Source organism: Bos grunniens, chromosome 16 (assembly GCF_055505025.1).
Source record: "Bos grunniens cultivar Pamir isolate PY7600 chromosome 16, Bosgru_T2T1.0, whole genome shotgun sequence".
NCBI classification, from domain to species: Eukaryota; Metazoa; Chordata; class Mammalia; order Artiodactyla; family Bovidae; genus Bos; species Bos grunniens.
This window is the reverse complement of record NC_141180.1, coordinates 66,120,728-66,144,272: the sequence shown is the minus strand read 5'-3', so window position 1 is coordinate 66,144,272 and position 23,545 is coordinate 66,120,728.

The following is a 23,545-nucleotide window of genomic DNA, read 5'->3' as shown; positions in this document are numbered from 1 at the left end:
TTAGAAGTTTGGGAAGAACAGTAAACCTCCATCACAATGTAATTTACCATTTTAACCAAAAAAGAAGAAAAGCAATGCAATTATGGCAATAAGTATAGAATAGACATTTGATTTATATGCAGAATACATCATGAGAAATGCTGGACTTGAAGAAACACAAGCTGGAATCAAGATTGCCAGGAGAGATATCAATAACCTCAGATATGCAGGTGACACCACCCTTTTGGCAGAAAGTAAAGAACAACTAAAAAGCCTCTTGATGAAAGTGAAAGTGGAAAGTGAAAAAGTTGGCTTAAAGCTCAACATTCAGAAAACGAAGATCATGGCATCTGGTCCCACCACTTCATGGGAAATAGATGGGGAAACAGTGGAAAGAGTGTCAGACTTTATTTTTCTGGGCTCCAAAATCACTACAGATGATGACTGCAGCCATGAAATGGTTCAGGATGGGGAACACATGTATACCTGTGGCGGATTCATTTTGATATTTGGCAGAACTAATACAATTATGTAAAGTTTAAAAATAAAATAAAATTTTAAAAAAATCCAAAAAAAAATAAAGAAATGAAAAAAAAAAAAAAGACACTTACTCCTTGGAAGGAAAGTTATGACCAACCTAGATAGCATATTCAAAAGCAGAGACATTACTTTGCCAACAAAGGTTCGTCTAGTCAAGGCTATGGTTTTTCCTGTGGTCATGTATGGATGTGAGAGTTGGACTATGAAGAAGGCTGAGCACCAAAGAATTGATGCTTTTGAACTGTGGTGTTGGAGAAGACTCTTGAGAGTCCCTTGGACTGCAAGGAGATCCAACCAGTCCATTCTGAAGGAGATCAGCCCTGGGTGTTCTTTGGAAGGAATGATGCTAAAGCTGAAACTCCAGTACTTTGGCCACCTGATGTGAAGAGTTGACTCATTGGAAAAGACTCTGATGCTGGGAGGGATTGGGGGCAGGAGGAGAAGGGGACGACAGAGGATGAGATGGCTAGATGGCATCACTGACTCGATGGACGTGAGTCTCAGTGAACTCCGGGAGTTGGTGATGGACAGGGAGGCCTGGCGTGCTGCGATTCATGGGGTCACAAAGAGTCGGACACGACTGAGTAACTGATCTGATCTGATCTGACATTTGAGAAAATTCAACAAGTACGCATGATAAATACTCTTAGCAAAATAGGAATAAAAGAGACCTTTCTTAATCTGATAAACAAAAGCTATCTAAAAATTAGAGCTAGCATTATATCAACAGATGAAAAACTAAAGGCTCTCCCCATGAAAACCTGAACAAGGCAAAGACAGCCACTCTCATTACTCCTATTGAGTGTGGTATTAGAAGTTCTAGCCAGTGCCACAAGACAAAAGAAGAAAACAAATGTTTTGGGAAAAAATTAAATGAAAATATGTCTATTCATCAGACCAGATCAGATCAGTCGCTCAGTCGTGTCTGACTCTTTGTGACCCCATGAATCGCAGCACGCCAGGCCTCCCTGTCCATCACCAACTCCCAGAGTTCACTGAGACTCACGTCCATTGAGTCAGTGATGCCATCCAGTCATCTCATCCTCTGTCGTCCCCTTCTCCTCTTGCCCCCAATCCCTCCCAGCATCAGAGTCTTTTCCAATGAATCAACTCCTTGCATGAGGTGGCCAAAGTACTGGAGTTTCAGCTTTAACATCATTCCTTCCAAAGAAATCCCAGGGCTGTCTATTCATAGACAGCGTCAATATTTTGTAGAAAATTCTGAAGAATATACAAAAAGTTTCCCAGAGCTAATAAACGGGTTTAGCAGGAATGCAGGATGCAGTAAACATAAAATACCAATTGTATTTCCTTATGTTAGCAAAGAATAATCTTAATTCAAAATTTTAAAAGCAGTAAAATTTATAACAACACCAAAATTGAAAATTTAGTTATAGATCTATGAATGTATTTTCTCTTATCTTTCTTTTCTTTCTCTCTTGATAGAGAAAGTCCCATGTTTGATTAATTCTATTTCCATAGTTTGTTTTGTGTAGCATCTTGTTGGATATTATGTGTAAATAACAGGTTTGGTTGCTAGCATTGAAAATACAAACATATACAGTGGTTTGTTTTAAGAGAGTTGTAGTTGGTTTTATAACATATTTTGTATGGTGATAACTATAAAACCCTGACTAAATAGGGAAGACATTTTCGTAGGAACTCCACAGACTTCAAGTCATTTTTTCTCGCTCTCTTTGCAAATACAAGTTCATATTTGTTTTGTCAGACTAGTGTCTTTCCCATGGACAAAGTAAAAACAGCATGGGAATTTTTAAGTGATGTTTGTAAAGCACAACATTTAAGAGGTGCCGAGGAGGAAAGAAGACATCCAAGTAGGCAAAGTTCAGTTCTTATGAGCAACTCTTCAATTTGACCAATATCAGCTGTCAGCCTTTTATTGTCTGTCTCTACTCACATATTTCTTCTCAATGTTTTCAAGTTGGAAACAATGCTTTTCTCTGGCATTCAGGTTAGACTTCCACTGAGAACAAAGAAAAGGCTGATTTCCTTATCTAGAAGAAGAAATAAAGGAAACATATTAGCAACAAGACAAAAATGTGAATTGCCCTTTCTGTATCTGGTAAAAAAAAAAAGGAAAGAAGACAAATAAAGATAGATATAAATATCAGAGAATAATTTTTCAACAAGCTCCTATACATATAAATAGGCATATTGTGGTGACATTTAGCAGTAAGGAATTTCAAGGTGAGAGGGTAAAATGTGTAAATTTTCAAAATGGAAATAGAATAATAAAAGAAGAGCATTTTGCATAAAATGCTACTGTAAGCACTTGACTTCAGTCCTGAGAACTATAGATCCAGATGATAGATATGGAACTCAATAATGAAGCAAAGAGAAGACATAAGATAGAAAAAGCAACATAGAATTGTATAGAAATAAATATAATAAGCATCATCAACTCAATGGACATGAGTTTGAACCAAGTCCAAGAGATTGTGAAAGAGAGGGAAGCCTGGCATTTGCAGTCTATGGAGTCACAAAGAGTCAGACATGACTAACCAACTGAACAACAGCAAAAACAAAAAGGAAAATAGGGAACTGAATAAAGAAATTTGAAAAAAGGAAAAAGAAATCCAAACTAAAGTAATGAGAAGCATTTCAAAAATGTAGATAAAAGCAATCAATCAATATAAATAATAATTTCAACAAATAATATGTTAACAAAAACATGGCAAGTCTTTGGAAAAATACTTTTTAATGTTACATAGCCCTTTATTCATGAAAAATTATTATAATTTATAATGATCTTATGTGTGTGTATGCTTAGTCACTTCAGTCATGCCTGATTCCTTGAGACTCTATAGGCTATAGCCTACCAGACTCCTCGGTCCATGGGAGTCTGAATACTGGACACTGAATACTGGAGTGGGTTGCCATGACCTCTTCTAGGGGATCACCCCCACTCAGTGATCAAACTGGCAAGAGCAAGCATCTCTTGCATTGCAGGTAGATTCTTTACCCACTGAACCACCTGGGTTGCTCATAATGATCTTAAATATGTCTATAAATAAAAAGTATAAGAGTGCTGAGAAAGAAGAGTATATATGAATAATAAATCTAAATTGTAATACTACATCTTAGTATCAACATAATAATAATACATTTCATGACTAAATAAATGGACAAGAACTTAAATAATTTCTTGATTATGAAGACCAAAAAATTATTGGGACCAACAACAGAAAGCATATTTTTTCCTTCACTTCAATTTTTCCTCAAAATGGGATCTGGTTAACTGGGTGAAGGGGAGGCCTTGAAGATAATTAATTAAGTATATATTTTTTCCTGTCATGTCTTTTCTTTATCTCCTACCAGTTTAGAAGTGGGTGGCATAGACACTCAAGTTTTGTGGCATCTGAGGATTATGTAACTTGAAGGATTCTTTTTAAGAAAAGTAACACAAATTTAGTAATAAAATATTAAATATAATAATATTTTTTAGAATCAGGACAAGTACAATTTCAAAATTGTAAAACCTGATAAATACCACAATTTAAAAAAACAGTAAAGCAACATGATTTTATTAATTAAATGCCTGACATGCCTTTATCATATATGCCCCCCACATACATAAAATTTGGATGGAAATCCCTTAAGTACATCACATGATATTAATTTTTAAAGAGAAGAATAGAACTTGATCCAGTCACTCCTGGTACTATGAATCATTATTTTATTTTTATCATTCAAAAAATTTTCATGCAGTATAACTATAGTACATTAATAACATAAATTTTAAGGCCATTGTCAAATTTGGGGGGAAAAATCTATAATTTTTTTTTCCTTGGGAGCTATCTTAGACATCTTACTATTTTATAATACTATTCTAGATTTGTGCCCTGGGAATAAAATTTTTTGATAAATTATTTTTCATGCGATTCCCGTATTATTAGCCCAGTGCTCTGAGAAGCAGATGCCAAGATCGTACAAACGTGCAAGAACTTTCTTATGGAAATGCCTGTGAGAAAAAGAGAATGAGGTGATCAGTATGAGACAATGATGCAAGTCTGATTCCAAGTGAAGCAGAGAAAGAAAGCAGAAAGGAAGGTGGGATTGAAACCTCCTAGACTGCATTGTAGTTCTAAGAAAAGATCCACGAGGCTGCTAGGGAGTCATCAAGCCACAGTCACTTGTCAGAGGAATTCTGTATCTGCCAGGAACGCACTTGCCTTAACACCTCTGCCACATTCAATCATGAGCAGCCTGGGGAGAATGAGGCCTTGGTTCAAATCTTGGGATGGATATAAAGATGCAACTGCTGAACCCATCAGTCAATTATGGCCCCTGCAATTGGTCATGAGAATAGCAAATTCTCATGGCCACCAAAATTCCCATCAGAAAAAGAAACAGATGTATGGTTTATTGGTGATTGTTCTTTGTGTTCTATCTATCTATCTTTCCCTGAAATGAAACAACTTCTATTTTTGGTTTACATCAATAGAAACCAAGTCATAGGCAATAGATATATACCTAGGAGAAGATTCTACATCAGAACAAGTGGCAACTTAACTTCACACGTGAAAAAATTTATATTGACAACTTCATCCAAATTCTCAAGATCAGTCTTATGTCATCCAGTGAAAAGGAAATTTTGACAAATGGGAAATCAAAGTGGAAATGGATAATGGATCAAGAAGAACTTGTCTTAATTTCGTAAAGTTTATGAAAACATTTGACTATGTGAACACTTTGTTAGGGCAAGTTCTTGGGAGGGAGTTTTGAAAATTAGGGGACCCAAAGATTCACAGTTGATCTGTCCCTTAAGATTGTAAGTGTCTGAGTAAATTCTATTTTAAATTTAATTTTTAGAGGGAGTAAAATATAAGAAATTATAGTATTCAGAAAAGTACAAGAATCAGTAGGACATTTCTACTGGAAAAATGACATGACTATCTGTTATTCAACTCCTGATTTAAGGAAAGGAATAGAATATGATGGAATCATGAGAGAAGTGTGGGCAGAAGGAAAGATCAAGTAAAACATCTAATTTGAGTACTAGGGCGTGTAAGTAAACATATTGTAATAGTACAAGGTAAATAATACAATGGGTGGTAATTATGTGTGTGTGTGTGTGTGTATGTTTGTGTGTGTGTTTATACATAGTGGAATCTATGCTTGCATACCTGCATGCTAAGTTGCTTGAGTCATGTCTGACTGTGATCCTATGGACTGTAGCCTGCCAGGCTCCTCTCTCCACAGGATTCTCCAGGCAAGAATACTGGAGTGAGTTGCCATGCCCTCCTCCAGGGGATCTTCCCAGCCCAGGGATGGAACCCACGTTTCCTGCAGCTCCTGCATTGCAGGCAGATTTTTTACCATTGAGCCACCAGGAAGCCCCATTGGAATCTATGAATTGTCCTAAATCTTCTACTATAGCAGCATAATAGTTTTAATTGTATACATTTAAATGTCAGCTTGAAACATTAATTAGTATTTGAATCCCTTCGTACCTTTCCAAAACTTTCCCTAAGGAGTATGTTTATTACCTGGAATATTTTGATCTCATTTGCTACTACTACATTCTATATATATGACAAAACTGAAGAAATATGAAAGCTATGGTAAGATAACGAAGTCTCAAAGAACAGAATCAAATATTAAAGCAAATTAAAATATTTTAATAAATAGTTATTTTATGATTGTATAAATATTTTAAAATAATCATTTGAAAAACAAAAGCTATGAAATAATCACTCAAGAGAAATTATATCTACCAAAATTTAATAAATTAATAGGATTGTGTTAGAATGGAATTAAGCAATAATCCAAACCAAACTCTTACTTCATACACCAATGGCCATGTTTCTCTTTCAAAGTGATATAAACTTTACCTCAGTTCAGAATAACTTTCTGACTACAAGGGTTACCAATTTCAGCACTAGTTTGCTTTAGGAGAACGTGGAATAAACTCTCAATATTAAAACTTTAAGGCAATCTAAAACCATCTTCTGTGAAAGTTCAAATAAAGTCTCTCTTAGAGACAGAGAAATAAGGTGACTGACCCTGCAAAGCCTCTTCTGACCCCAAGAATATAAGTAATAAAGGAAGAAACGATCAGAGAACCGTGAGTGCAAAATCACGAGCTTCACTTCTACACAATGTTTTCATGGACAGAGTTTAAAGTTCAGAAACAAGCTATAGATATTAAAGAAAATATATGTCAAAATAAGACATCTTTTAAAAAGATGTAAAAACATGCATGAAACAGATGTAGGCCTCTCTATTTTTATTCCACATCACTAGAAAAAATTGCCTGCATATCTGTAGATCTTAGTTGCTTATGATTTTCCATTCATGTACATGCTAATTATGATATTGGTATTATTTGTAAATAATAATTCAAGTTAAGATAGCATCCTTTCTTAAATATAATAAAACATTTCATAGCTAAAGCTAATTAACTTTCAAAACCTATGTGGACCTTTGTTTATATAACCCAAGGCTTGTATTTCTATGAAGTAGTCCCATTTTACAGACTTCCCTCGTGGTTCTGTGGTACAGAATTTGTCTGCCAATGAAGACTTGAGCTCAGTCCCTGGGTCAGGAAGATCCCCTGGAGTACGAAACGGCAACCCACTGCAGTATTCTTGCCTGGAAAATCCCGTGGACAGGAGAGCATGATGGGCTACGGTCCATGGGGTCACAAAAGAGTCAGACACAACTTAGAGGCTAAACAACAATGAGTCTTATTCCAAGGCCAAACAAGCTGAATGTGACTAAAAGATCCATGCTGTATCCAATGCTTTTATTGTTTATGTATTTTATTGCAAGGTAACACCTAAACCAGTCTTTAATGTACTCAAAACCATAGTGAAAGACAATTTGCCCAGGGGACGAAGGATGAATGGAAGAATGATATACCAGTTCATCAAGTTCAGCTAACATATTCTTGCTAGATTAACCGGCCCACTGAATAGATTAAACAGTCAAAACACTAGAATGTTAAAATATAAGATGTCCAATATATGTAGATATTTGATAATTACAAAGCACTAATCATGAATTTTTAGTTCCGCCCTGGCTAGGTTTCATTTATTCGGATATGCAATTGTTTCATGCTCTTTCAAGGCAAACACATGCCTTGGTCTAATGATGATAATGAAAAGTTAAGAGAATTTACACTGACGTTTTCAATAAAAAATTATGGTGATAAGTAAATTGACAGACCGAGATAGATGATAGAGAAGTAGTTGTATATTTAGATGGGTATGTGATATATATGAAGATACTTCCATAGATACATGTATACACACACAGAAGTTGCAGGTAGTTTCTGGATTAATTTAAATAGTTAATGCCACCAAATTTAAATTCTACCTCTTCCATTCAATTGCAAAAAGCATTTATTCATGCCATATACTTGCAAGTAGAAACGAAACCCTATCTCTCAGGATAGAATGCCTCATTCCCATGCAACCTTCCTCAGTAAGAATGCAGCTTGTGAGAGGTTAACAGTGATTCCTCCTAGACTCAGAATTTATTCTCTCTAGACATTATTTTTCCCTCTGATTATTACATGAGACATGCAGTTGGACCTCAAGTTGAGTCTCAAAACACCAGGCAAACAAGCAAACTTGCATGGCAGCTCCCCACAGAGTGCATTGTAATCAGCACTCTTTACTGTGTCTGTCCCAGCTCCTGTCCATCATACACACACACACACACACACACCACATGCATCATGCAACCTCTATCTCCCAGTATTATTCCCCTAAGCTATTTCATCAGATGTAGGGGATGGCTTATTTTTCATTAGCTAAACTATTTTATTTTACCTGGGAAGAAAAATTGGCAGTATTAGATAATACAGTATTTCTCTGGAAGGTCATTCTGTCTAGCACAAACTCATTACCTTTGCACTGTAGTTTTACAGCACTACATATTTACTTTTGGAACAGTGAACACTGGTAGGACATATGCTTTTTTTCAATGTGGATGGAGAGGAGACAAAACAATATTCCACAGAGAAAATTCTCAAAATACAGACTAAAATAAGCTTTACCTTTTTTTTTTTTGAGCTGAACCAAGGTTATTTAAGGATGATAATTTTAACACACATCTTCTACAATAGATAATTAATCTGTTCTATTACTTAGGCAAAAAAGGTCTTGGAGGAGTAACCTGTTAAGCAAAAATAAGAATGTTCAGCTTAAACAGGAAGAAGTGTCCACAAAATAAAATAAATTGTTGCAAATAATTTCAGGCCAAGTATACAAAGACTTCAAAAGATGCAAGACTATTTAGAAAGTCTTTCAAATAGAAAACTTTGTAATGTATATCTTGGTTTCACTTAGGTATTGACTTTATTAAAAAAAAAAAAAAAGGAAGGAAGAAGGAAAGAAGGAAAGAGAAAGTTACTATTGATATCTTAATATCTAAAGCAAATCATTTTCAATTCACAAATATTTCAGCTTAAAGTAAATGATTATTTTGTAAGCATACTTGGTCGATGGTAGCTGGTCTTTCTGATTTAATATCTTTAAAATATCTACTAGAATAATTAAGGAATAGAAATAGCATAGAGACAGTGATATATCATTTGTAGAGTAACTAAATTGTCCAAGAAAGAGAAATAGGTATATGCAAATCTAGATGTGTGTGTGTGTAGAATCTACACATTTTAATAGTAGCTTAAATCTAAATTAATTAGAACTTCACCTATAGATTCATATCTAGAACTGAATCAGATCAAGTGTGACCTTTAAAAGAGTAACTGAGACATAGTAAGCATTTAAGAAATGTTAGCAGCTTCTGATATTTCTATGCCAAGTTTGAGAGGGCAATGGCACCCCACTCCAGTACTCTTGCCTGGAAAATCCCATGGACGGAGGAGCCTGGTAGGCTGCAGTCCATGGGGTCGCTAAGAGTCAGACACGACTGAGCGACTTCCCTTTCAATTTTCACTTTCATGCATTAGAGAAGGAAATGGCAACCCACTCCAGTGTTCTTGCCTGGAGAATCCCAGGGATGGGGAGCCTGGTGGGCTGCCGTCTATGGGGTCGCACAGAGTCGGACATGACTGATGGAACTTAGCAGCAGCATGCCAAGTTTGAAATCTTGGTTTTCCTCAGGTTCAATCTATTTTGAAATAAAACTATTTATTTGTGGAATAAATAATTCTATGCATTTAAATCTATTACAAGTTATTAATTTAAGCCAAAATGTGTCGTTCATTTGTTTTCTCGTTCTTCCCATTATTAATTTATTCTTTCTTTCAAATTGATATTAATCTCTTACTTCATGAAAAGCTATTTCTCCTAGGTTGTAAAAATTAAAAAATGAATATGATCTTTCAGCTTTACTTCAAATAGTTTACAGTTAGAACATGGAACTATAGAAAGAGCAGCACAAAGATATTGTTTTAGAATATGAGAAAATTTATTAGCAGTGCCTTACTTGATCAAATTTTCCTCACAATAATAAACACCACCTTTCTTTTCATACCAAGAAATGCTTTATCTTCAAATTCTTCATTTTTGTCTATTTTACAAGCACATATTCATGTAACTAAAACAGATAAGAAAAAAAAAAAGATTTCTCATTAGGTAGCATGATATGTTAGGTGTCCTTCATGACCATGTCGATTGTTTCCAGTTTGATAAACAATCATCAGGCCTCTTTTTCTTTCAATGTTTTAAGAAACTAATTCCAAATAAAGCATCCTTTCAAATTAATTAGCAGAAAGTAGGATCATCTTGGCAAGTGGTAGAAGCAAGACAGAAATAAGAATATAGCTGGAAACCATTATGCCTTAGTTATTAACTTTTTACTCCTGTACAGTTTCTAATTGTAGCATGCTCTCAATTACCTGGTTATTTTCATCATTCAAACCCACATTATATACTAGAGTAGTCTCTTTATTATGAAATTCATGTAGGACAGTAGTCTTTGTTTAATAACTGATCATTGAACTTCATGTATTAATCATTCCATATACAATTATACCATAGGATCGATAGAATTTAATGAACTCTATCCGGTCAGTGAAATAGCTATAAATTATTCATGTCTGAAAATGTACTGTATTAAGTTAATCAGACCATTAGGATCATTTCTAAAGTAAATTACGAGACAAAGAAAATGTATCTTTAAATTAAAAGAGCTACTCTCACTTAAATGCTTTCTGCAATCACTCTCTGTGTTTTTTCAGTCTTTAAATTTCAATGGCTAAGTCAAAATGTCTCTTGGTAAACGAGGCATTGCACTTGAAAATGTGAGGGTTATTTTCAAATATCTTTTGATATTTATCTTTAACATAATTCCACAGTAATAAGAGAACAGACTCTGTATAATTTCCGTACCTTTTACCATTAAATTTTTGCACCATGTCTTATGTCCCTGCATATGTTCCTGTTTATAGTCCATGGGAACTTGAATAGAATTTGTATCCTGCTGTTGAGTGAAAACTGTATAAATCTTAATTATCTTGAATCTGTTCATAGTGCTTTTCAGGTCTAGGATATCCTCCTACTTTTCTATCTTTTCATTCTATTAGTTTTTGAGAGAGATATATTGAAACTGAAAATCTTAATTTATCTACTTAAAAAATAGTTGTAATATATAGTGGAACTATGTGCAACTTTGCTCCATATTTACCAAGTCTCCTATAGATGTGTTATCAAACTTTCATAATTTAAAAAATAAAAAAAAGAAGATTCCAAAAAATAAATATTAAAAATGAGCAATTCTACAGTAAGATCTGGCATTCATATGAAGTTCCGATCAAATACAAAATTTTCAAATGCGTTTTTCTGTGCTTTAGGTAAAATCTATCACACAAATACATATTATTTATTAAATATTTTATGAAACATGTTGAGTATATCTATTCCAGTCTCATGATGATTTAGAGTGAGTTTGTAGAAGATACAAATTATATTGCAAATTTATACTCTATGCACCTTTTAGAAAACATTAATGATTGCTAAAGGAATGACCTCTACTTAGAAATTAAATTAATTCAAATAACAATGACATATTATATCTCTAAATATTGTATTTTCTATTTCCAATTCTCTCTGTGGCTTATCCTCTAGATCTGTTTTATACTTGATCTTAGACAAAAGGCCAAGAAGGAAAAAAATTTGTGTTAGATCTAGTGTTAATTATTAGTTCTATTTTAAGTAATTATCTTTTCAATTAGGTCTCTACTATGTAACGCTATTTTACCCGTCCATTACATTTTAATTTTTTAGATGACATTTTCAAATAAATATTTTAGAATATATTTCAATTTACAGAAAAGTTACAAAAATGCTACATAGATTCTCTATAACCCCTTACCATTAATATCTTCCAATAGTATGGTACATTTTTACAAATTAACTAATATTAAAAAATATTATTAACAAAATTTCATATTTTACTTACATTTTTTAGTTTTTACCTAATGTTCCTTTTTTTGTTCTAGGATTCCATTCAAGATATCACATGACATTTAGCTGTCATCTCTCCTGAAGCATGTCTTGGATATAAGGACTTGTTCATTGAATTTCAAATTTTAAGTATATTCTTTATATTTTAAATTTTCATATGATTCTTTTTCAAAGAAGTCTGTACTATGTGTGCTTTATTAATGGATGACCTATAAGCTCCAATCCAAATTCAAAGTTCAATGTCTTTGAAAACTTATTAATTATTTAAACATAAAGATTGGATAATCATAAGATTATAGTTTTACTTATATGAAAAATGCTAATTTCACATCATAGTCCCAGTTCATCAATCACATTTTAGATTATAAAATTAGTTGTATCATGTTCTGTTCATATAAATGTAGGAAATACATGAATGATTCTCTGAAATATTCAGAACATTGGAATCTGAATATCATCATACCATGCTTTCATGGGCTTCCCTGGTAGCTAAGCTGGTAAAGAATTTGCCTGCAATGTGGGAGACCTGGGTTCAATCCCTGGGTTGGGAAGATTCCTTGTCCAATGGCAACCCACTTCAGTATTCTTGTTTGGAGAACCCATATGGACAGAAACCTTGCCGGCTACAGTCCATGGGGTCTCAAAGAGAGATGATGATCAACTAAGCACAGCATAGCACGGCAGTATGCATTCATATTGTATACGTTAGTTTATGAATATTCAGGAGAACACAGAATCTAAAACTATTTAAAAACTCATATTTTTAAAATCGTAGTGATTTAAGCAGACATTTTCAAATATTTGACACTATTATTTGTAGTAAAATAGTTTTAAAAAACAATTTTGCATCAATAGTGCTTTTTATTTCTATAGAAAATCCAAAAAATATATTACTCAATCAGCCTTTATTATCTTTCTTTATTACAGCAACAAATATATTTTCTAAACCCTGAAACATTGTATATTATTACCGTTTATTATAGTGAATTTGACTGTATAGCTAGCTTACCTCATTACAAAATAAGTTTGAAAACATTTTAAGATCCAGTTTATTTCCTCTGAAAAAATACCCACTATCATCACTATTAGAAAACTGAAATGCATGATGGAATTCTCTAGGCCAGAATACTGGAGTGGGTAGCCTTTCTCTTCTCCAGGGGATCTTCCCAACCTAGGGATCGATCCCAGGTCTACCTGCATGCAGGCAGATCTGTACCAGCTGAGCCATGAAGGAAGCCTAAGAACCCTAGAGTGGGCAGCCTATCCCTTCTCCAGGGATATTCCTGACCCAGGAATTGAACTGGGGTTCCCTGCATTGCAGGCAGATTGTTTACCAACTGAGCTGTCAGGGAAGCCTGTGATTGCAGATAACAGGTCATAATTTAAAACTGATTTAATCAAGATCATAATTACAATTTAAGAAATAACGTGCAAAAGTATATGAAAAATAGTACTGTTCTTCCTCAATCCTGGTCTTGTGTTTCTTTATAAAACAAAGTAAATCCATTGCTAATTCCTGAGAAAATCACTAAAAGCATCCAGGTGAATAGATCAAGCTAGATATTTAGACTGAAAAAGAAAATATGCTTCCGCAAAAGAAAAAAAATACAACCTTAAATTAATTAAAATTATTGAAGAATAATTAAAGTGTTTTGAAGACAAAAGATAATAGTTGTCCGCCCCCACCCCTTTCTTTTCAGTGAGTTTCTTTTCAAATCCTTTCTCCAATGGAAATTGCTTCCTTTTCTCAAATTTCCTCTTGGACACATTTTAATTTTTACTCTTGAGATTCACTTCACATTTTATATAGTTAACTGTTTTCTTTGTATTTCATTTGTTTTAGTCTTATTTTTCAATATAAATATTTCTTTACATAATTTTTCCATATGATTTTCACATTAATTTCTTTTTTATTATGATTACTCACATAGTCATTTAATAATCTTTATATGCTCACAAGTATGTTTGTAGAACTGTAAACTCTGATTATATAATGTCCACAAATGGGAAAAATCTATGTTCTCGTGAATTTAAAATCAGGTTGATTACCATGTAAAATGAAGTTTATTACTAATTTTTTGGCTGGCAAAACGCATAAATGAATTAGTTATCAGAAAGGTATACAAATATTCTCCTTAGCTGATTGTCTATTTGATCACTTAGAGTCTTCTCGACATTGCAAAGAATCTCAGAACATGACATTTTGGAACGTTTGAGAGATCAGAAAGTGCTTTCAGCATCACATGGACACTTTGGCAATCGATGCAGGATGTTTCATCACCCACACCAACAGAGCCCCACACTAAATCCAAAGTCAAGATCATTCGGTCTAATTACTTTCAAACAGTGGCCTCTGATTGTGTTTTATCCTGTTCTGTATTATTTGAGAAGAAAGTAGAACTGATGTGCATACTGTGGCACCATCAACTGTTCCAAATCTGCTTTCATCATCTGTATGAATAGAACCAATATTCTTAAGCGTTCTAACCTTTTGTGGTGAATCTTGTGCTGAATATTCACAAAAAGCAGGCCTTGTGACTCATATTGTAACTGTACCACAAGCTCTCTCTTACACTTGTGTGGGGTTATTACTCTCTTAATTCTCTTCTTCCCCAGGATCTTGGCCTTCAACCCCAAAACTCATCTCAATGGTATCCAGAAGCAAAATGAATTGAAATGCCTATCAACTTATTTCTTTGAGAGATTTATTTTATATATTTTACCTCTTTCATGTAAACCAGCCCTGGACTTTTTCTTTCTTATCTAAATGCCTAGTGTACATTGTTCTATCAAAAGTACGATTATACTTTTAAGATAAAAATCAGCCAATTAATGACAATCCAGATATAGATGCGATGAACAATTTATTTTTTCCTGTTTAAGTTCACCCTTTTTCCCCCATCTGCTTTCCTTTCCTTCTAGTAAAATTTTTGTGGCCTTAGTGTACATGATGATGTATACTTTTTTTTTCCTGAAATGAGTGTAAAGAAATAGTCTAAAAAACATATTTAGTTGTAATATCAGGTTGTTTCATCCACATTGGTCCCTCACAGATAGTGGTTTCCAAACCAGATTCAGCAGTAACACACATGAATGATGCATTTCCTGGCAGACCTGTGTTAAACATACAGACCTGTGTATGCTTGCTAAGTCATTTCAGTTGTTTCCAACTTTTTGCGACCCTATGGACAGTAGCCTACCAAGCTCCTAAGTCCATGGGATTCTCCAGGCAAGAATACTGGAGTGGGTTGCCACGCCCTTCTCCAGGGGATCTTCCTGACCCAGGGATGGAACCCATTTCTCAATATGTCTCCTGCATTAGACAGGCAGGTTCTTTACCAGTAGCACCACCCCAGAAGCAGAGGTGTATATGAGACCAATTTTCTCACCTTCCTAATAGCTCCTTTTGGTATCTTTCACTCCAGCTTTAAAGTGTTCAATGTCAGGAACATTGTTCTTTAGTGGCCACCTGTAGTTATGGAAAATCTTCAGAAATTCTTAAGTAACCAAAAAAAGAGCTGTTTTCTTTTCTTTGATTCACAATAACCGCCTCAGAAACTAAAGCCTCTTCTAAGGGAAAGTGATCTATAGCTTACAGTCACCCCAAAAAGTGAAAAATGAGTCATTCAGTCATATTTGACTCTTTGCAACCCCATGGACTGTAGCCTCCCAAGGCTCTTTTCTCCATGGAATTCTCCAGGCCAGAATACTAGAGTGGGTAGCCATTCCCTTCTCCAGGGGATCTTCCCAATCCAGGAATCGAATCCATGTCTCTTGAATTGCAGGCAGATTCTTTACCATCTGAGCCACCAGAGAAGCCCAATCTTTTTCATTTAAGTGTCTAAGTTCAAACTCAAATCTTACACTGGATGCAAATGCATATGGCTCCTCTCTTCTTTGGAGAAGGTTCCCTTCCATCTGTTTAACTATGGTTATTCCTGTGCAGTTCAGAGTATGGGTACTGGAATTTCACCAATTACTGAGGAAATAAAAGATGAGTTTTGGAGCTGTGCCAAACTCTTCATAAACAGATCTTCCAGACTTCACTAAATGAGAGGGTATTCATGCAGAATTATACTAGTAATGGGAACCATCAGTTTATCATCCAATTACTGCCCCTTTTCTCAGTTCCACCAGGCAGGTTTTTATTTATTTATTTGGCTGTGCTGGGTCTGTCTTACAGAATGTGGGATCTAGTTCCCAGATGAGGGATTGAGCCAAGCCCTCTGTGTTGGGAGCCTGGAGTCTTAACAACGGGACCAGCGAGGAAGTCTCCCAGGCAGATCCTGAAGTAATTAAATTGGGCTTCTTATCAGAGCATAAAAATCAGCAGTTTATCATCACTTCTGTTTCACAAAGTATCAGAGTTCTGTTCACAAGTATGGCCTATTTGCAGCTGAATAGTATCCTTCTTTGGTAGATCCTTCAAAGTTTGGAACCTTTGACACACTGCTGCAAGTTGCCCTTCAAAGCAACATACATAACACATACATAATATATACATACAAATCCATCCAGATTTGCTCTATTTTTTAATTGTAACTTTTATTATTGATTATGCAATGTTATTTTGCTTAACACAATGTCAAAAATCTTACCCAAAGACTTCTACTCTACACCAAACTTTAGCTTAAATACCATTGTGAAATCAATCACAGGTACTAATCCATTTGGGAATTTGAGGCCATAATTGGATAACCTCAATTATATCATAGTCTCAGATGTTACTGGTAAGAGTCAAGATTTCAGATATTTTCAGTGTCCTTTACTTAATGGCTTCAAAAACATGTTAGTCCTATAATATCTCAATGGTTCATTCAAAACACCATACAAAAGACATCACTCCAATTCTTGGCTTTATACTTTTTTAGACCCTGCTTAGCCTTTGGTAAGACAAGACTGCCTTAATGGGCTTCATCCTTCATACTCTTGTATATTAAAGAGTGTGGATGCAATTTGGGGGATTTTCAACTCACAGAAGGGAATATAATTTTAATAATTCAATGTTTTCTAATTTCAAGACTCTAGCTCTTTCAGAATTTCAGTTCCTATAACGGCTTTGCATAAACATTAATCTTTATAGTTTTCTTTGGCTTATTACTTTCCTCCAAATGTAGAAGTTTAACCTTTCTTGAAATACACATTGCAAGTTTTATTTCTGATGTATTCAGTCTTGAACAGCTTGTTGCTTCCTAATAGCTACAGTAGTGAAGTAAGAGCTTGGCATCTTAATTTGAAGTAATAGAAACTAATTCTACGTAATCAAGAAAGAAAAAAATTTATTACAAATATGTAAATGTTTAAACAATGTAAGTCAAGGATATGGTGAGGCTACAGTGGACACCATAAGAGTGATAGAGGGTGGTCCAGTGGTTAAGACTCTTTCTTCCAATGCAGGAGTGCAGGTTCGATCCCCGGTTTGGGAGCTAAGATCCTACATGCCTCATGGCCAAAAGACCAAAGCAGAAAACAGAAGCAATATTGTAACAAATTCAATAAAGTCTTTTAAAATGGTCCATATCCAAAAAAATATTAAATGCAATAATAATAGAAAAATATTTTAATGAATTATTTATTCTCTACTTCTTACTTCTTTTTGTATCTGTTTTTTCCTTCTTTCTCTCAATTAATTTCTCCAATCTACAATAGATTTTGAAAAATGATCATGAACATCTTACAAATGTCTGTCACTTCATTCAAAAAACCATCTAATCTGAGGCTAAACTCTCACATTCTAGAAGATAAATTCCAAGCAGTGAACCCTAATTGGCACAGCCTCCAGAGGCTGGTCCCTGCACCTGGTGGGTCTAACTCAAAGCTAACTTAAATTGTGCTACTTAGGATTCCAAGAGCTATTACCATAGTGTGCACACCTGCAAATGTAGAGACAGCCACAGAAAAGGCAGACAACAAAGAAATCTGGATCGGCCACCCACTAGTTTAAGTACTACAACTAAGTAGCTTTACTATCTAAGTAGCTTCAATAACTCTATCATTAATTTAGGGTATTTTTACCCTAAATTAAAAAAAAAAAAAACAGCTCAGATTGTACTTGGCAGATCTTTATTCTACCCTGTTACTCATTTGTAGCTTGGCTGCCATAACAGCATGAATTCTTGGTATAATGAGAAGTCTAACATTTAGATATTTCTCCAGAAATCAGAAATTCGCAGAAAACTCTCGTGTATAAGTAAACAATCTTGGTCCCTTTCCTTTAAAATTCAAATAAAATATATAAATTCTATATTCCAAAATCCTTGGCAATCCAGATATTTTTCTAACATAAAGCCATTACTTTTGGATAATATTTTTAGAAAGAAGTCAAATATTAAAAAATCTAAAAACAATTGCTCTAGTAGGTTAGTATAGGTACAATGAATGATGAAGAACAGAATTCTAAAAGCAAAATAAAAAGAATTTACATACAGATTTAAGTAAGATGGTAGACTCTGGAGCTGGACCGTTTAAGTTCAAATCCCAGTCCAACACCTACCAGCTGTGTGTTTTTCAGGAACTGGCAAAATTTTTGTCTCAATTATTTTCAATTGGAAAATTGAGATAACAAAGATATTTGTCTTACAGGATTGTGGTGAACACTAAGTAGTTAAAAGAGGTAAAGAGATATTAATGATGTCTGGAATATGAGAATGTTCAATAAATGTTAGTAATTGCTTTATGTTTCTGTGATGAGTCAAAAGCACATGAAACCATCATTGATTATTTACTTGAAGTTCATTTCCATATGTGTCCTTTTGCCATTTTAAAATAGCCCTTAAAACTAAATATAATTTCTTTGTCTTCCCCTCCTAAGCAAGCTGCTTCCCTCAACAGCACCAAAACTGGGTTTGTCAGTATATTTTAAACATCAGAGTCATATTCTCAGTTCTCTCTCTTTCTTTTTCCTTGATCACCATATCATAGAAATTCCCTGATGATCACAGCGATCTTACATAGTACATGACATATTTCAGGTAATCAGGAAATGTTTACTGAATGCACTGAGGAAAAAATAAAAGTATATTGTCCTCCTTGTATCATAATGCCAGTTTCCTTATGTATATCTTCACATTGACCCTGAATTAATTGGTCTTCCCTGGTGGCTCAGATGGCAAAGAATCTGCCTGCAATGCAGGAGACCAGGTTTGATCCCTGGGTCAGGAAGATCCCCTGGAGAAGGGAGTGGCTATCCACTCCAGTATTCTTGCCTGGAGAATTCCATGGACAGAGGAGTCTGGCAGGCTACAGTACATGGGGTTGCAAAGAGTCATACATAACTGAGCTCGCACACACAAATTAATTAGTGACATAAACAGCAAGTTAGTCCCATTTCCAAACAATATGTACATGCAAAGGCATTTTTCAGAAATTCAATTTTAGTAAGAGTTAAACAAGAGTTAAAGGAAGGAGAACAAGAGAGTGATAACTTCTCTGTCCATCATTTGCTCTGGGAACTGCTGGTTTTCCACACAGATGACAAAGGAGTGGTCACTGTACAGGGTTTAGTGGTGATTAATTTATAGAGTTTCATGAATAACAGATGGATGGGACAGTAAGAGTTCTGTAATGAGGGTACTCCGGTGACTAGCAGTCATGCAGAGTCATGAGCACTCACAAGAACTGAGGGCCACAAGGGAAGACTGCCAGAAAAGAAAGGACATTCCTTTTCTTTACCATTTTATTAATTATAAACCTCCACATGAGTTTGGGTAAACTCCAGGAGTTGGTGATGGACAGGGAGGCCTGGCGTGCTGCGGTCCATGGGGTCACAAAGAGTTGGACACGACTCAGCGATTGAACTGAACTGATAAACCTCCACCGTTTCTCATAGCACTTTTTTTTTGTAGACTATTTTAAAAAGAGAGCTCATCACTTTTGTTAACTAAAAGTTGAGAAACAAAGACCTGATTAAAATAAAGAGGCATTTATTTGAGGTTTGTTAGGACCGCAGCCCAGGAGACTGAATAAAAAAGCTCTCAAATTGTGTTCTGCTGGACCACAAAATGAAGCTTTTATAAAAGCAGAAACCACAAGGTTGCAGTTAGTTCCATGAATTGTATCAGGGATTATAATTGGAGCTGGCAAGAAAGGTACTTGTTTAGTAAGGATTGGTTGAGGTCCAAAATGGTTGAATAGTTACAAATCTATCAACCTTGAGACACAGGTTGCAGCTAGCAGATGCTGTGAAAATGGCTGGAATCCTTGGGTTATGTGTAGTTCACAGGAAGTTCAAGTTCTCAGTGGTGCAGGAACTTGCCTAAGACCAGGTCCTTATTGGCCATCAACTCCATTTCTATAAGTCTGCACTGTAATTACTTCATTATAATTTCATCAAAAGATATATCATGTATAGTTATGTGTTTAGTAAATATGTATGTAAACAGGGAAAACGCAATTAATTAGACTGGAACTTTGTGTCTGTTATTCTGACATAACTCAATATTTATTTAATTACAATGAGCTTAAATATCACAAAAATTAAATAACTGTCCTACATAATTTTTTAAGTGGTTCTAGCACAATCAAAAGCATTGTAGGGATAAGGAAGAAAGACATTCTCACTTTCACAATGTCTTTCTAGGAGCAGTGAGTGGATGGAGTAGAAGATTACAACTGCAGGACTTTGCTTTTATTACAGAAAACTAACGACTAATCATTCTGAGTTCTACACATATAAAAGGTACTATTTCTTTTTAAGGCATGATTCAGTGATTTTAATAACTCATGGTCAAATTAACAGGTCTATAAATGGCTCTAGACTGAATGTATTTGTAATTCTTAAGCTAAAAGATATTTCTCATTGAGAAAATTAAGGAAAAATTGGATTTTTTTTTTTACATTTTAAATAAATTATAATGAAAATGTTAAGGAGGAGCATTTTTGTGTCATGTACAACACTTTAAATGTGACCTTATATACTTTATGTGTATATAAACCTAAACTCAATGATGGTAGCCAGTAGCAATTTATAATACCAACAAAGACACATAAGCAATGTTAATCTTTTAGCTGATTATAAATTATATGGTACTTAATGCAGGGTAGTTATCTGAACTATAGCTATTACATTCTAAGGAAGAACAATTATGTGAAATGGGTTCAAATAAACAACAAATTAGACATGATTTTAAAATATAGTTCTGTGGCAAAAATGCAATATTCTGAGAAACTTATCAAGTATCATACTAACTTTTTTAAGCATTTGCTGCTATAAAAAAGCAAGATAGTCACACAGAGAAATAGTCTGAGCCCAGGGATTTCTTTCTTTAACAAAAACAAAGAACCAAACAAATACAGTCTTCTTCAGATGCTTCAAATTTGAATCTCTTCACAACTTAAATAATACAAGTTTTGAAATGAGACCACACATTTTAATTTCCTTCTGAAATGCACTGTGTAGGAGTTAATGTGCCCTAGAAAAGCAATCATCAATTTTATTCCTCTTTCTGTTTATGTACTATAGACAATGTAGAGAAAGTATAAAAATTGAGATGCATTTCCCATTCTCTAAAACTGAAATCAACATGTTAGATTCATACTCTAACAAAAGAGTTGCCAACATTTTTACAAAGTTGAAAAGTTCAAAGTATTCATACGAATGCTAAAAATAATTTAATTAAGCTTACCCACAGTGAACAGACACAATAAGTCCAATAAATAATTCCATTTGGCTTAGATATAGATTGCCCCATTATCCAGCTAAGGAAAAGTACAATGTATTCTCACGGCATTCTTATTTTTGTTATATGCAATTGTGAAAAAAAGGTAAACTGTGACATGGTTGCCAGTAAAACAATAGATTTATTAAAAAGTTTAACAAGACAATTGTAATTGATATAGCATGTATATGGCCTTTTATGTCAATTTTATAATTCTCTTTTCTGAAACTAATACTTGGAAGTAAAAAGCCAGTTTCAATTTAATATCAACATATAACCAATGCATCTAACATACTTTATAATGAGAAATAGCTGAGAAAAACAATAAGCCTTACTTCTTATGAAAAGGACAGTTTAATAATAAGAAATCTGTTGACCATGTAAGTATCTAATTTTCTAGAAAATGGAAAAAGAAAGATGATTTGGTAATAATCAAATATATCACGAAATAGATATACTATTTTTGATACAGTATTTTTTAATAATTTGACATTTAATTTTGTATCAGAATATATACAATATGACTTATAGTGGTGGTTTACAAACAAATTATTAGCCAATTTCAGCTTTGTTTAAATTAAATTTTAAAAAGAAGCTATAAGCTTCAGTAGCAAGAAAATTTAGAGCACGAACATGTACTCCTGAGTTCAAAGTTTTAAATTAAGATCAAACTTGTTGAGATAGATAAAAAAGATAAGCAAATATTTATACACCAATTATTATTATATGTGTATCTAACTTTCTATTTCTTATCATCATAAAGCAGAGTTTTGTATTTCTGTTTGCTAAGTCTATTCCTCTGATACTGAAAGACAACTATTAATAATTTCAAAATCCATTGATTCATACCTTTGAGATAATTGTTACTTTAATAAGAATGTTTTATCGAATATGTGTGGTATGAACATGTTGTAATTTAACTATGTTTGCCATGGATGATGGAGTTCATTACTGACCTCAGAATGACTGACTGCTGCATGTCATGTAGAACAATAGTCATGGATTACAGCACCTAGTGTGTGTCAAGTACTCTTTCATGCTATCACGACACAGTAGATGTGTGTGAGTGTTAGTCGCGTCAGTCATGTCTAACTCTTTGCGGCCCCATGGACTGCAGCCCACCAGGCTCCTTTGTCCATGAAATTCTCCAGGCAAGAATTCTGGACTGGGTTGCCCTTCCCTTCTTCAGGGGATCTTCCTGACCTAGGAATCAAACCCATGTCTCCTGCATTGTAGGCAGATTCTTTGCTATCTGAGCCACCAGGGAAGCCTGGCAGAGTAGTCACAAAATATATAAGCGTGGAACCGACATTCAAGTGCTTCACTCATAGCTCAGTTGGTAAAGAATCCTCCTGCAATGCAGGTAGCATCCGTTTGATTCCTGGGTCAGGAAGGTCCCCTGGAGAAGGGATAGGCTACCCACTCCAGTATGCTTGGGCTTACCTTGTAACTCAGCTGGTAAAGAATCTGCCTACAATTCTCTTTTCAAGTAATGCAAACAAAAGCTAAACAAGCATATAACATACTAGTGGTGAAAATGCTATAAGGAAAAAAGTAAATCAGTACAAGGTAGAGAAAAATAGAGGGAAAGGACCTAATCAAAGAAGACATCTCAGAAGAAGCAACATTTTAACAGAGACTTGTGGCAGGCAGAGGATGACATTGCAAGCAGAGATAGAGCAAAATGCCAAGAAATGTGCTTGATATATACAGAGAATAGCATAGAGGAGAGAGAGTTTGGACCAGTGAGAGCTGTTAATGTTTTGGACTTTGATGGTAGCAATGGAAGGGGGGATGATCCCCAAATTATAGAAGACTATAGCTTCACAGAGAAAATTCAGCATTTAAAAATCACACAGAACAACTCAATGCCAACTCTCCCACGAGAGTTTACAATTCTGTCTACATATAGAAATTGACGTGGGCCAAATTATAAGAAACACTTACAAAATTGTACCATTTTAAGTATTT